This window comes from Quercus robur, chromosome 9 (assembly GCF_932294415.1).
Source record: "Quercus robur chromosome 9, dhQueRobu3.1, whole genome shotgun sequence".
In the NCBI taxonomy this organism is placed as follows: Eukaryota; Viridiplantae; Streptophyta; class Magnoliopsida; order Fagales; family Fagaceae; genus Quercus; species Quercus robur.
In genome coordinates this window covers 2,187,791-2,205,013 of record NC_065542.1, presented here as the reverse complement: position 1 = coordinate 2,205,013, position 17,223 = coordinate 2,187,791, and the positions used below count along the sequence as shown (strand labels likewise).

Here is a 17,223-nt window from a genome sequence, read left to right as displayed (position 1 = left end):
ACACCCATCCTTTTGGTTTTCACTCACACCATACTCCCATATCCAGAGCTCCCCTTTCCTGGCATAACATGTTGAAGGCGAGAGTTGGGAAGAAAGAAATCTCTCCGCCGCAGGAGCGCCATGTCCTCATGAGGTTTATAATAGTAAGGCATGGGCACAGGAAGCATAGATTCAGGCGAACACCCTATTTCAACCAAGGGGAAAGAGTGTCTCCCCTCCTTTTAGCTAAAATCCGAAGCAGGTTCTGCTCACGCCAGAATTTTGGTGTGTCAGAAGGAAGGTTCTCCGCCATCATCGCCTCTACTATGTAGCAGGCGAATATTTAGAGAAAGCCCCTCAGTCTCCCACTCCCTGCATCTTTCCTTCAATGGTGTCAGGCTCAAGTTGGGTTTCTTTGGCTGCCTGAGTTATGGGCATGAAGGAGCGCGGGGGAAGGATAAGGTCTCAGAGCTGTAGCCAACCTATCCTCTGACATACCTCCTCGGCTTTCTCCAGCTTTCTTGTATTTGTCTTTTTCTTGCTTATGTAGTACTCATGTATTAAGCTTTGACGCAGGCTGATTCCAGCTTTTCATTGTACACTGTACTATTTTTTCGTTGTAATAAAAATAGAAGTTTATATACTTGTTTTGGGTATTGTTCTTTTGGCACACCACCTTGTGAATGAGTGTACTCCCTGTATGTGCTTTCTCTCAGCGATACTTAGGGCAGGAGCCCCTTGAAACACGATTCAACTCGTTCTAATTTACCTATACTACCAGGCATAATAATAATTGATAGTAAGTTAAATTTAGGAAACTAACCTAGGTAACGGTTGAACGTCCTGTGATATGTGCGAGAATGCTGTCCGAGAAACGATGAACTCCAAATAATTCACTGAAGGGGGTGACTGAGCATCGAGCGACTTCGAATATGTTTTTGGAAACATGTCACTCCATTCCATACTGGTCCCTTTAGTGTTGATGATCCGAGGGCAAACTAGAGAATCCATGTAACCCAGTTTTTCCTTTTAAGCAGTTGGTTTCCCCAGAGGCTTGGGTCCGAGGATCATGCAAGGCCTTGGTTCTGTCCAAAACTTGTATTCTTTGTAAGTAGTTGGTTTCCCCAGAGGCTTGGGTCCGAGGATCATGCAAGGCCTTGGTTCTGTCCAAAACTTGTATTCTTTTATAAGTAGTTGGTTTCCCCAGAGGCTTGGGTCGAAGGACCATGCAAGGCCTTGGTTCTGTCCAAAACTTGTATGTTTTTCTGTAAGTAGTTGGTTTCCCCAGAGGCTTGGGTCCGAGGATCATGCAAGGCCTTGGTTCTGTCCAAAACTGGTATTTTCTGTGTAAGTTGTTGGTTTCCCCAGAGGCTTGGGTCGAAGGACCATGCAAGGCCTTGGTTCTGTCCAAAACTTGTATTTTCTGTGTAAGTTGTTGGTTTCCCCAGAGGCTTGGGTCGAAGGACCATGCAAGGCCTTGGTTCTGTCCAAAACTTGTATTCTTTGTAAGTAGTTGGTTTCCCCAGAGGCTTGGGTCCGAGGACCATGCAAGGCCTTGGTTCTGTCCAAAACTTATATGTTTTTCTGTAAGTAGTTGGTTTCCCCAGAGGCTTGGGTCCGAGGACCATGCAAGGCCTTGGTTCTGTCCAAAACTTGTATTTTCTGTGTAAGTTGTTGGTTTCCCCAGAGGCTTGGGTCGAAGGACCATGCAAGGCCTTGGTTCTGTCCAAAACTTGTATTCTTTGTAAGTAGTTGGTTTCCCCAGAGGCTTGGGTCCGAGGACCATGCAAGGCCTTGGTTCTGTCCAAAACTTGTGTCTCGTTGTTCGTTTATTCGTTTCTTAGAGGTATTAGTTCATCGAATAAAGCGGGGGAAGCGATCTTGATGCTTGGAGCCCCTAGAACTGCCACGCCACTGGCATCATGAGGCGTAGCCCCTGGTGGGAACCTGTACCGGAACAACGACAAGGTGTTGCCGGTCATGCAGGCGTCCTCGTAGACCCTGGTTCACCAGAAACTTAACTCCACCACTGCTCGAGCTCACGCGTAAGCCTCCCCACAGACGGCGCCAATTGTAGGGTCACGTTCCGATGCGAACTGCAACAGTAGTTGGGTCCGCATGTGAATGGGCCCTCACAATATCATTTGTAGAGAGTGGGTTTGAAAGGCTAGGTCGAGAATACTCGGCGGTTGTTTTGTTAAGTTCTTCATGCATGACCCAGAGGTATTCACCCTTTTTTCCTTTTTCTCCGGAGGGACCTCCCCCATCAGGTTACATATTTTCCTTTTATATCGGCATGCGTTCAATTTCCTTCGTCCACGTGTAGAGTCGACCTTTCCAAGACTGATACTGGTCCCATCAATCTAATCCCGAAATTGCTGGAGATTGTCAGTAAAGCCTAAGAATCCGGTTTTGTCAGGTGCGGTGTCATATTAATGAAGGGTACTGAGGACAATTTCCTTGAGATATTTTCTGACCCTTTTATTGTGCTGGTATTCCATCCTTATCTACGGGATCTTGGACCTGCCGAGGACTATGCAGTCCTCGGCTGTATTTGTGGGCCTCTTTGGGCTCCATAATTCGAGCTTGGGCCCTAGTCTCCTTCAGTTTGGGCCTGTGGGCTCCTCATAAGCGAGCGGGCCGGGCCCATAAACTATTTGGCCCCACAATAATGAATATCATCATCTTCCAACAATAAACAATTGAGTTTTGCTATAAAATTTAAAATAAAAAAAAGATAACAAAAGGCATGTGTGATTGAATTTTTCATTACATAAATTATAAGTTTTGAAAATTTAATCCTAAAAAATCAACATTCTTTAGATAACAAATAAAACACCTAATATCATCATTCTAACTTTCTAAGAATTTTTATCATTTAAAACTCAAAATACGTAAAGAAAATTTTTAGGATGTTAAAATTTAGCAGGAGTAATTTATACATTACACAATAAAATTGTGGATATAGCACTTTTTTTTCACAATACTTTTATTTTTAGTTGTAACTGGTTCTAATATGATATTTTATTATTTTATTTTAACCTATATTGAATTAACACCTTAACAATTGTGAAAATATTGTGCCAATTTGTGATGTTAATATTTTATTATAATGTGAAATACCGTAAATTGGAAAAACTAAAAATAATATAGCAAATATATTACAACTTTATGCATTCACAAAAAAAGAAAAAAGAAAAAAAAAAAGTAGCCATCAAAACAGTGAAAGTTGAACAAACCAAAAACTATTGTAGCTAAATTACTGTAACTTTTCTCATTCACTTTATATATATATATATATATATATATATAGAAATATACATTGCACTTACAATGTAAATTTATATTGTAAAAACACATAAAAATTGGCAAATGTTGTACACATTTGAAAAATTTGTACAATTTTTTTTTTTTTTTTTTTTTTTTTGCAAATGTATATAATATTGACTACTTTTTATGTGTATGCAATGTAAGCTTACATTACAAGTAGAAAGTAAACATATAATGATCCTTTAAAAGAAAAAAAACAAGCTTAAACCAAGTTGGTGAACTTGAAGGAAAAAAAAAAAAATTTTAAAAAGAAAAGGAAAGAGGCAACTCACTAAACCAAAAATACTATTCATAACACTGTTTATGAGCTTATTAAATGTATATAATATTTGCTACTTTTTGTGTATATATAATGTAAGCTTCCATTATAAGTACAAAGCAAACATATAAAGATCCTTAAAAAAAGGCAAGTCACTAAACCAAAAATACTATTTATGAGCCTATTCACTCTTTTTATATATAGAAAAAAGAGCACAAATCGATGACTGGAAAAAAAAATGAACAGTACATATTGAACAAACCAAAAGCACCGTAGCTTATACCCATTCACCCTACAAGTGTCACAATATTTTCACAAAACATTTATTTTCAGTTGTGATTGATTACAATTTCATATTTTATTATTTTATTTTGACTTATAAGAAATTGACACCTTGATGATTGTGAAAATATTATGAAATTTACTATGTCAGTATAACAATATATATACGGGTTCTTATAAATATTTAAAAGAAAAAAGTATAAACAAAAGACTAAAAAAAATTAAAAAAAAAAAAAAAAAAACACTGTAGCTACTGTGCCACTTGAACAAACTAAAGTAGCACTATTGCAATTGTTCAAAACTTGAAAAAAAAAAAAAAAAAAAAAAAAAAAAAAGACTCAATAAACCAAAAGGGGCACTGTAGGGGCATTGCCTCTTTTAATATAGTTAGTAGAAAAGCTGTTCGAACTTGCTGGCTATTGCTACAAGAAAGTCAATTCGTTGAGAGCATTTACATCAATATTTTAAAAATTTTAACATTTAATATCTTAAAAATTTGTTTTATCTATTATATCATCTCATTTTAAAATACATCAAACATTAAAACTTTTTTTTTACCATTTTATTTAAAATAATATAAACTACTCATTAAAATAATAAAAAACAACCACAAAAACTACCTCTTCCACCACAGGTATTAAAATAATAATATATTTTTTTAAAGATGAAAGCTAACCGAAGCTCAGTCGCTATTTTTTTTTTTAAATGACATGTTTGCTGTTGCTTGCATTTTAGTGCTTTAGATGCTAAAATAGGATTATAGCATTTATACCCTCTTTGATACAAATGCTCTAATGATTCCCCACTTTCTCGGTCAAGTCAACAACTTTTCCTGGGCCACCCTCAAGGAAATTTATTCCTTTCCCCATTACTTTTTTCACAGCTTTTGCGTGGCACCAGTTATTGATTACCAATCCCCCACTTTTCCTCTTTCCTTTATTGCTTTTTCTTTTTTAAATCGATGATGGTGGACAGGGTAGTTTTGTGGTAACCGGCTATCGGCTATGAGCCTATGACTACGAAGCTCCGCTATACAAATTATACACATTTAATTTTTTGAACCAAAATTGTAACTTGAAATAGTTGAAAATTGTGACTTTCTATGCAAAAATGGTGAGTGTGTGAATAAGTGTGTAAAAGTAAAACAGACATTTTCAGATGCAGTGGAGTTTAACGTATGAGATATTTCCATTAATAATGAAGTTTTCTCCCTAGTTTCTTAGTTCAGAGAATTGAAGAAGAAGAAAAAAAAACATTTTTATTAGGCTAAAATTTAGGGTAAAATATAAAAATTATCTTTAAATTTTGTCCAATACTTGATACTTTCAAAACTTTTAAAAGTCACATAAAAAAACCGTTCAAAAATGTCTCTGCTTCTGCTTCCTTCTTCATCTCTTGTTGATATTTATTTGTCATTTGATATTCAAAAAATATTTCGTGCATGTAATATTATCAGATAATTGTTAATTGCCTGTTTAATAAAGGAATGGACTCTGTGTTTTCTTTCTCCGTGTGCTTGTTTTCACAACTTCTCAATATCTTCTGCTTCAAGTCAAATCAACAACTATTTTGCTTAGTCTTAACTCTTGAATGCCTATTTTCCTTTGTTTTTTGTTTAGTGTGGCAGAAGGGTCGAAATTGGTGGCTACTGCTACATGAAAGTTAATTCATTGATAATGATTCCCTCACTTTCTTAATTCTTTCCTTTATCTTTTTTACTTTCTCTAAAATTATAAATAAATAAATAACTAAAAGAGATTGGCTAATTTTTGTGGTGACCAACAATGGAACTTATAATTGAAATTTCATTTAGATGTGAATACGTGACAATTATTTGACTAGTATCCAAATCCCAAAAAATCCAGCATTGGATCTAAAGCAAATTCCTTTACTTAGAAGTTTCATTCTTAGTCTCCTTGTTTGAACTTGGGAATTTTTTTTTTTTTTTTTCCCTTCTTCTAGAAAGATGTACCCTATATGGTTTATTTTATTTTTACCTTCCTTATTGAGAAAATTATTAGGTACCTCTAACATAGTGCTCAATTTTCTCGCATTCATAAGGGATCTCACCATAATTCTAACAAGCATGATTTTTTTTCCCCCCAAATAGAGGTAGAAATTTTATTGAATAGAATAAAGAAAAATTACATCAAATCACAGTATGGTGCTTCCCCTTGCCATAGTTGAGGACTTAATGCAATAGGCTTGTTTAGCCAAACACAGCGCTCCTCTAATGTTTCAAGTTGAGTATAAGATATTAGTTATTCTTATGGGAGGACACATAAGAGTGAACAATTCCTTCGGTTGAATATATTGTCATTACTTATGACTTGCATTTTTGTATCCATTTGATTTTATAGATATACACACGCACTGTACGCACACACAATTATGGATACATATATGTAACAAAAAGTTGTAGTAATTCAATCTTCACTCTTACAAAAAGAGGTTTAAATCTTAAAACTGTAAAATCTTCCACAACCAAATCATTGGAAAGAGTTCCCGTTTTTCTTCTTTCAAGTTGTGAGAAATGGAATGATGTATTATTGTGTTTTCCTTTCATACTTTGGATAAAAATTAGTAGTAGCCAAACTAGACTCCTTGGGGACATCTTACAAATAAAAAATCTTGTGCATTCAACTCAATAAACTCTGAAGTCTGGACTAAATATCTCCATCAAATATCCTCTCTCTTGTTTTTGATGCCTGAAACATCAACATAAATATGACTAAGCATTGAAAATGGTTTAGTCTAATATTTTGTCCATCCAACTCAATTGGACACCAATTATTTCAGTCACAAATTATTATAAGGTTCTCAATTTTCATACTATATGATCAATTTGAACATGAACTACTTTAGTTGTAGAAAGGTGTAATAATAAAAACAAATATATAGAAAGGAATATATATATATTTTTTTTGTACGAATAACCTGTTTTTCCCAATTTGTGAAACTTGTTTTAAGAGCTAGTAGAAATGCTTGTACAGTAGACCCTGTCACCATTCCGATCCAAAGACCCTTTCCTTTCAAGTGTACAACAAAGGCCAAAACAACACCTACTGGAACCCCAACCAGATAATATGCTCCAAGATTTACATTGGCTCCTATATCTATATCCTGCCAGCCACTTCCTCTAGCAACCCCTGATGCATATATAGCACAAAATAACTTTGTGATTTAATGGCAAGCAATATAACAAGAAAGAATCAGTTCTACATTGGCATCTTATGCTGATCTATTTTGATGAAATATACACAATATGATTATGATGGTTATGACTATAGCATAACTACTAACTAGATATTTTTTGTTAAGGATGTAATGCTATTTTTTAATCCAGAAAGAAATTTACTTCCAAGAGTGAACTTGTTTAAATATTTCCACCCCATTAGTTAACTTTTAATTGCAAAGAAAATATTCTAAATGAATAATGAACTAACGTGTATTTGATAGTATAGCTATAGTATTCACTTGAATTGATAAGAATTAAGAAGTTATAACTTTCAAAAATTTAGCTCCAAATCAAAGCCCATTACATGAGAGAAATGTGAGAAAGTTACCTGGAAGTACTGCTTGTAAGCCATCCATGATTATTGAGAGACAAAGCAAAGGACCCATATCTGCAATACGATCTACAATTTCCTTCTTACTGCTAAAGGCATAGCCCAAAACACAATGGCAGAAGAAGAGAATCACAGCTACAATAACCATCTCTGCCACTACAAGAACCATTATGGCCTTTACAGTCATTTTAGCTGCTTGTGCATCCCCAGCTCCCAACTCATTTGAAACCCGAGTGCTACAAAGTGTTTTATGCATTCTTTTTCAAAACAATTGTATAACATGCTTAGACAAGTTTAGGCGTAAGGAAACAAATTTAAGAGCAAACCTTGCTGTTGACGCAAATCCATATGGTATGCAGTACTGCAAATTAGTAATTTTAAGGCTGCATGCAGTGGAAAATTAGAAGCATTCTATTGTAAATCTCATACAGTAAATATGGAAAAGAAGCATACCATAGCGAAAGCACTGAAGTCTCCAATTCTGGATTTGGTAAAAGCCCAGAAAGCAAAATATGTTCCTCAAACGACCACCATTCAAGACTACTATGATTGACAAGCAATAAAATGCTAAGAGACTTGTAGCCAAAAGTGAAGACTACAAATTTCTTGAAAGAAAGAACAGAGCAGAAAATTACCAAACCATTCCAGCTGAAGGAACAGCAAAACGAAAGAACTCCCTCATGCTGAAGAAGACATCCTTTGAGAATACGGCACGAGTTTTCTCACAAGCAGAAGAGTACTTCATGTATACCCAAAGCATCAAGCATGAGCACATCCAACAAATATGATGAAGCAGAGGCTAATGCAGCCGCACTACTTCCTAACTTTAATTTAAAAACTAGAGTCCAACAAAAAGGTATATGGAAACATAGAGCTGCAAATGAACTAAAGAGCAATGGAAGGATCAGGCTCTGAGTCTCAGTGGCGGCGCCACATAGAGGTCAGGGTGGTCCTGGGACCACCCTGACTTGAAAAAAAAAAAATTATATATAATAATTAAACATTTTTTATTTATCTACCCTTAAAAAAAAAAAAAAATAGGAACACCCTCAAAAAAATTAGGAACACCCTCAAAATTTTTTTATGTCAATAAAATTAAAGAGAGATGCTATGTCCACAACATTTTTATAATATTTTCATAACAAATCACAGATGGTTAGTTGTTATTAGTTCAAATTTGAACCTAGCACTAAGATTATTTTTTTATGACAACAATAATAACCAATAACAACCTACCACTTAGGATTTGTTATAAAAATGTTGTGAAAATGTTATGGACATATCATTTCTCAAAATTAAATTTTGATGGATTATTTGTTACATTTCTCAAAATTAAATTTTGGTGGATTATTTGTTACATTTCGGCCAGTACCAGTTTTTAGAAGAAAAAAAGAAAAATCCCTAAACGGACAAACTGGTCAGCACAGCATGTCATTACCTGCGTCGAATGCCTAAAAAACAAATCCAGCCATCGTAAAGGTCACCCCTACTTCTTCTTCTTCTTATTGTACTATTTTTGGTTGTTGTTTTTTATTATTTAATTACATATTTATGTTTTAATATTATAAAACAGTAATTGTTATGTAATAACTAAATGATCTGAGTGTCAAAAAAGAAAAACTAAACGATTTGTTTTACTTGAGGTTTACTTATTTGGATCAATAATTTTATGTTGTATAAGAAAATATAAATATAAACATATATTATTTTTAATTTTTTTTAGAAACCCCGAAATACCCTGAAATGGTACGTCGAAATAGATCAGTACCGAAATATTCCGTTCCACTAAACAAATCGAAACAATGTCCAAAACAGTATTCATAACATTGCTTTCAAGCAAAAAGAAAAAGCTAAAAAAAAAATTGAACTAAAATCTAAAAAAGAAAAAATTGTAATAGAGAATCTAAAGAAAAAAAAAATTGTAACAGAGTAAGTCCACCTAGGAACACCCTGAAAAATATTCCTGGAGTCGCCACTGCTGAGTCTGGTAATAGCGAACTAGTGGTTGAAGTATAGCGTATGCAAACAGGTTAGGGATGAGGCATACGCAGTATTTGTGAGCTATATGTGAGATTGTTGGATCTTGGCCTATGAGTATTAGTAATTTGTCTGTGAACATCCATAGGATAGATATTGGAATACAAGCCAGAATAAGAGACATGATGGCGACATAAGTATAAATTCCAAGTTTTTTATATTGCTCTGCCCCATAGGCTTGTCCGCATAAAGTCTCTAATGCACCAGCCATCCCACACTGCTTAGCAGTCAAAAATTCACTTATCATGACGATTGAATTATATTCCTTAATCAGACATATCAGATTCTCAAACTAGCAGACAAAAAGAACAACAATAAATATGGTTTGGATATACATTTGACAAAGAATTATGCTTTTGATTTACTAATTTACATATTTAAATAAACAGCTACTAGGCTGTTAGTTTTAGGCAAGTCAATCAAGTTCATTTAGGATTGTGAAGAATCTTGAGCTCTACCTGTAGGGAATTTAACCAAAAATTCCAACCTGTGAGAAACAAAACAAATAGAGAAAACACACGTCAAAGAAAAATAATCACACGCACAAGACAATATTTTACGTGGTTTGGCAATTTGCCTACGTCCACGGAGTTGCAGGGATTTCACTATTATCAGGGAAAATACAATAGTGCACAAGAACACTCTCAAGAAACCCAAATCCCAATTACACCCTAGTACTCTCTCACAGAAAAAATAAGAATAGAAGCTGACTACCTCTCTTTTCTCTATTTTCTCTCATGTGGCTTGCTCACTAGGTTAATTGGAATTACTCTTTTTTTAATCTCTATGTTCTCACGGCTACACTATACTACACAAAACCTAATATATATATATATATATATATATATATATGTCAAAAGTCGGCTGGAGTGGGATTCCCTTTTCAACTAGGATTCTATCAACTTATGTGGACTTGGGCTTGACAATTCAAGTCACACATACAGCCCATTTCAACAAATCTCCACCTTGGCTTGAATTGATCAAGCTACACGAGCAAACTCCTCCATCAGCTCCACCTTAGCCCTTAAGGGCTCACAAGCTGCAAGCATTAGCCACAATCCTCCATAACACAGTCCCTCATCCCTGCAACTCATCCTCCTGTCCTCAAGCTAGAAGACCAATTGAAGCTGCGCACAGCTTCAACTTCTCAATAGTGACACCCTTAGTCAACATGTCTGCCGGGTTCTTAGATCCACAAATCTTCTCAAGCATTACCAGCTTATCTTCAACAAGGTAACGGATAAAGTGGTATTTTGTCTGTATGTGCTTCGACTTTGAATGAAAAGCTGAATTCTTGGCAAGAAAGATTGCACTCTGACTGTCACTGTGTAGAATGCCCATCTCTTGCTTCTTACCCAATTCATCTAAGAAACCATGTAGCCAAATCATCTCCTTTCCAGCTTCAGTTGCTGCAACATACTCAGCTTCTGTACTAGACAAAGTAACAATCTTCTGTAAATTTGAAGCCCATGATATAGCTGTACCACCCAGAGTAAAAACAAACCCAGTAGTACTTTTTCTACTATCAATATCACCAACAAAATCAGCATCTACATAACCCTGCAGTTTCAAACTTGCATTTGTGAAGCAAAGACATGTATCTGATGAACCCTTCAGATATCTCAGAATCCACTTGACTGCCACCCAATGCTACTTTCCAGGCCTACTCATGAATCTGCTCACAACTCCCACTGCATGTGCAATGTCTGGCCTTGTACACACCATAGCATACATCAAGCTGCCAATAGCTGAGGCATAGGGCACCTTGCTCATGTGGTCCCTTTCTTCTTCTGTCTTCGGTGATTGTTCTTTGCTTAGTTTGAAATGACTACCCAAGGGTGTGCTCACTGGTTTAGCTTCATTCATGTTGAACCTGCTGAGAACTTTCTTCACATACTCTGATTGTGAAAGCTTCAATGTACCATTAGTCTTGTCTCTAATGATTCTCATACCAAGGATTTGTTTTGCACCTCCCAAATCCTTCATTGCAAACTGTTTGGACAATTGCTTCTTCAGATTATTAATCTCCTCAATGCTAGACCCTGCAATAAGCATATCATCCACATACAACAGTAATATGATGTAAGAATTGTCAAAAGACTTAACATAGCAACAGTGATCAGCTTCACATCTCTTGAACCCAATTCTATGCATAAAACTGTCAAATTTCTTGTACCACTGTCTAGGAGCTTGTTTTAGGCCATACAAGCTCTTTCTCAGTTTGCAAACTAAATTCTCTTGTCCTTGAGCAATGAACCCTTCTGGCTGAATCATGTAAAGGTCTTCCTCCAAGTCACCATGAAGGAATGCTGTCTTCACATCTAATTGCTCAAGATGTAAGTTTTCTGCAGCCACCATTCCTAGTACTAGTCTGATTGTTGACATCTTCACAACTGGAGAAAATATCTCTGTGTAGTCAATGCCTTCCTTCTGCTGGAACCCTTTAACAACTAATCTGGCCTTGTAACGTTTGCTACCATCATGCTCATTCTTTATTCTGTATACCCACTTGTTGTGCAAAGCCTTCTTTCCTACTGGCAATTCAGTCAGTTCCCATGTTTGATTCCCCAACAAGGAATCCATCTCATCCTTCATGGCTAACTCCCACTTGCTTGAATTCTCATCTTGCAAGGCTTCATTATAACACTCTGGCTCACCACCATCAGTCAACAGGAGATAATTTAGAGTGGGTGAATAACGCTGTGGAGGTCTAATGTTTCTGGAAGATCTACGGACTTCAGCTACAGGTGTACTCAGATCTACTTGTGAATTTACATTCTCTTTATCTTCTTCACCCCTTTTCTGGACAGTACCTTCAGTCAATTCATCTAAGTTGACAAACTCAGATTTCTTTTGATCTATCTCTGTAACATCTGACACTACAGTTGACCTGTCCTTGTACATAACCTGTTCATTAAATATCACATTTCTACTTCTGATGATTTTCCTGTTTTGTTCATCCCAAAACCTATAGCCAAATTTCTCATCACCATAGCCAATGAAAAAACATATTTTAGACTTTGCATCAAGTTTACTACGAGCATCAGAATCAATATGAATATAGGAAACACAACCAAAAACTTTTAAGTGTGAAAACTTTACCTCTTTACTGCTCCAAACCTCCTCAGGAAGTCTGAACTCCATGGGAACTGAAGGTCCTCGGTTTATCAGGTAAGCTGCAGTGCTAACAGCATCAGCCCAAAAAGTTTTTGGTAGTCCAGCATGCAACCTCATACTCCTAGCACGCTCATTGAGAGTTCTATTCATGCGCTCAGCCACACCATTCTGCTGTGGTGTCCCAGGAATGGTCTTCTCCATCCTAATTCCCTGTGTAGCACAATACTCACTGAACCCTCCATCTATGTACTCTCCTCCATTATCTGACCTCAAACATTTTACTTTCAAACCTGTTTCTGTCTCAACCATGGCCTTCCACTTCTTAAAGGTTTCAAATACATCAGATTTATTTTTCAGAAAATAAACCCATACCTTTCTGCTTGAGTCATCAATAAAAGTGATATAGTACCTTGAACCTCCAAGGGATGCAACCGGAGAAGGCCCCCACAAATCAGTGTGTACTAACTCCAATTTTTCAGCCTTCGGTGTTCTGCCAGTTTTCAAGAAGCTCACCTTTTTCTGCTTTCCTAAGATGCAACTTTCACACATGTCAAAATCAATGGACTTCAATTCTGGTAATTTTCCTTTTGACAGCAGCATCTTCATCCCTTTCTCACTCATGTGACCAAGTCTTCGGTGCCATAGGCTTGTATCAGTACTTGCATCAGCAACTGCAATTGTGTCTCTTGGACTTGAGGTCATGTACAGAGTACCAGTTTTCTTTCCACGAGCCAATACCCTAGCTCCCTTTGTAACCTTCCAAGTACCACCAACAAATAGTATTGCATGTCCTTCATCATCAAGTTGTCCAACAGAAATCAGATTCCTCCTCAGGTCAGGAATATGTCGAATCTTCTCCAGTAACCAAACAGACCCATTGGGCAACAATATTCGAACATCTCCCATACCCACAACATCCAAGGCTGAACCATCAGCCAAATACACCTTACCAAAATCACCTGCAACATAATTCTGTATGATTTCTCGGTGTGGAGTGGTATGAAACGAAGCTCCTGAATCCAAAACCCAATCATCAAGTGGACTGTCTACTGCAAGAAGTAATGCATCCTGTACCTCTTCTGTTACAGCATTAGCAGAATCATCTTCATTCTTCTTCTTAGGACTTTTGCATTGATTCCTAAAGTGACCTGTTTTCCCACAATTCCAGCATTGTACTTGTTGGCCTGATCTAGATTTACTTCTGTTCCTATTAGAATTTCTGGATTTTGATCTGCCCCGATTTGAATTTCTGTTATTACCTCTGCCTCTTGTCTCAAGGTTTAGGGCAGAACCAGATCCTGAGGATTCACCTGCATCTCTTCTGCGAATCTCCTCAACCAGAATTAAATCTCGTATATCATTGTACTTGAGTTTTTCCTTTCCTGTAGAATTGCTTACTGCCATCCTCATTGCCTCCCAACTGTTTGGCAAAGAAGCCAAGACGATCAGAGCACGAATCTCATCATCAAAATCAATTTCTACAGACGACAATTGATTTGTGATAGTATTAAATTCATTCAGATGTTGTGCTACTGATGCATTCTCTGCCATCTTCAGATTAAACAGTTTCTTCATCAAGTGCACCTTATTGTTTGCTGACGGCTTTTCATACATACCAGACAAAGCCTTCATCAGATCTGCTGTGGTCTTCTCCTTTACAACATTGTGTGCAACAGACCTAGACAGAGTTAACCTGATAACTCCTAGTACCTGTCTGTCAAGAAGAGCCCATTCCTCAGCCTTCATAGCCTCAGGTTTTTCCCCTAGAAGCGGTTGATGCAATTTCCTCCCATAAAGGTAATCCTCAATCTGCATCCTCCAATACGCGAAGTCTGTGCCATCAAACTTTTCTATTCCAGACGCCTTTCCTGCTTCCTCTGTCATTGCTCCCACTCAAACCTAACCCTAGGCTCTGATACCAGTTGTAGGGAATTTAACCAAAAATTCCAACCTGTGAGAAACAAAACAAATAGAGAAAACACACGTCAAAGAAAAATAATCACACGCACAAGACAATATTTTACGTGGTTCGGCAATTTGCCTACGTCCACGGAGTTGCAGGGATTTCACTATTATCAGGGAAAATACAATAGTGCACAAGAACACTCTCAAGAAACCCAAATCCCAATTACACCCTAGTACTCTCTCACAGAAAAAATAAGAATAGAAGCTGACTGCCTCTCTTTTCTCTATTTTCTCTCATGTGGCTTGCTCACTAGGTTAATTGGAATTACTCTTTTTTTAATCTCTATGTTCTCACGGCTACACTATACTACACAAAACCTAATATATATATATATATATATATATATATATATATATATGTCAAAAGTCGGCTGGAGTGGGATTCCCTTTTCAACTAGGATTCTATCAACTTATGTGGACTTGGGCTTGACAATTCAAGTCACACATACAGCCCATTTCAACACTACCAACACACACACACACACACACAAAAGAAAAAAAAGAAAAAAAAAGAAAAAGACTAGTGCATTAGGATCTGATTGCTTATTTGTTGAAAGTAATACAAGAATAAAAATTGGGGATTATTTTATTATATTTTTTTGGTGTGTGTATAACCTCTCAAAATAATCCCAAAAAACTGGATTTTTTTGGGCTTGCCAAACGACTTCAAGCACAAAGGTGGTCGAGTTTAAACCAGGCCAAAGTTATTCAGATAGCCACATTATCAATTAAGCTGATTTTTTTTTTTTGCAGCTTTACTATGGATATATATTTCATTAGTGATTGGTAAATCTATAGGTGTGTCTTCTATTCTACACTGATTAAAAAGCAGGGTTTTCAATTTTTTCAGCTATAATGCATGCATGAAATTTATCTAGAGGAGGACAAAGGGGACAAAAGAACTTTACAATGAGACTGTAGCCAGTTACAATGGTGAAAGAAAAGGCGACAGAGACCCCGGAAAGAGAGAGTTCATCAAGGTGTCCCACCATCATCAGGGTAACAAACGGCAGGCTATACTGCAAGACCGAGACAGCTACCATTGGTTCTGATAAAAAGCTCACCATCTTTATCTCTTTCACAAACACCTCCCACTTCCCTTCCATTTCCTACCTTAATTCCTTCCGAAACAAACAGTGCCTATTCAGATTTCCTAGTCTGATTCAAACAGTTTCAACCACTACTATTGCTATTAGCTCTTAAACTCTTTTTGACCTGTTGTGTTCAACATGATATGGCTTAGATTTATATGCCCAAATTTTAGGCTATCTCGTAGTTTGGTCCAACTGTGACCATAAATTTGGCCTCAGCAGCATATTCCCACTCACATGCTCCATAAGTTCTTGTCATCTTACGCATGTAACTGTCATGTTTGCACCTGAAACGCACCCCCCAGATGTCATGATTCACAGAACAAATATGGGAACTACAAGAAGTCAAGAACAACCATACTTGCCCCTCCCGAATATTAAATTTTGTTTTAGAGAAATAGAAACATATTGAATTCAAATCAACCCGCTGGAAAATCAGCCAATACAATGTTTTCAATGTCTGGTGGAATAGACTCCATCCAGACTAATAAATAAAAAGAAACTAAAGCTCTCATTGCCAAAGCATGAGTTACAACACTACCTTGTCTATAAGTACGAGAAAATGAAAAACTCTAAAGCGAGCTTATTGAAGACAGAATGTCTTTGATGAAATTACCAAAAGCCGAGTGATACATATTACCTTTACAGATAGCATTGATGACAATGTCTGAGTCGTCTTCTAATGTGGACTCTGTGAAACCAAGCTCTTTTGTAAACAGAACTGCACGCCTAGCTGCCAAGGCTTCAGGGTAATCATTGATGAGGGCTTAGGGATTTTTTCAGAGAGAGAAGCCATTACTTCGCCAACGGAGTTTCTGATTACAAGCGGAGGTAATTTGGCTGGTGTCCCATTAAAACGTTTGAAGTCTGAGAGATAATTCCCTGCATTTTCGGCCACAAAATTCAGAGGAATAGTTGGTTCATTGAAACGGCATTTGTTTTTTTGGTTCCAAAGTGACCAAGCAGTAGTGGCAGGGATTCTAAGGGGACTGCTGTTTAGGCATAGAATTGATTAAGGGAGAAATTCGAGTTGCTTAGAACAAGGAACAAGGTGTGACAAAACATTCTTAAGAGAAATCCATCTCTTGAAAATAGTACTAGGCCAATCTATGTAATTGCATTCAAAACTAATCACAAAGTAACTACAATCTGGTACATATTTGGCATTGGCAGCCTTCTAGATACTTGACAAGTGTCTAAATCCTATTGGCTAATGCTTAAGCAATCATCTAACTAATTAACTAACTAGTTACAAGATGATTAGGATGCAAGCACTTGAAATGCCCTACATCAGGACTCTCCCTCTTAAGAAGCACTTGACCTCAAGTGCTCTTGGTTGCTACAAGTTTTGTATGAATTTCTAGCATTCTAGGATGATGCAGTTGCATTGTATAATGATTTTGCTGTTGTTGGCAGCACGCCAAAGGTTGCTGCTTCTGTACAGCGAAGTCCCACACAACCAACCTTCATCTTCATAAGAGTTCTACCCGGAAATGCATATTAACTTAAAATTGCCTTTCAAGTATAAGTCATTATACTTTTCTTTTTTCTTTTTTAAGAAAAAGAAAATTTTGAATGGTTTACCAATTAATTA

At 36.7% G+C, this 17,223-nt stretch overlaps 1 pseudogene; it reads right to left on the bottom strand.

Annotated features, from left to right (window-relative positions):
- Window positions 1–6,249: 6,249 nt before the first annotated feature.
- LOC126699311 (protein DETOXIFICATION 14-like) lies at window positions 6,250–15,667 on the bottom strand (annotated as a pseudogene).
- Between the last annotated feature and the right edge of the window lie 1,556 nt (window positions 15,668–17,223).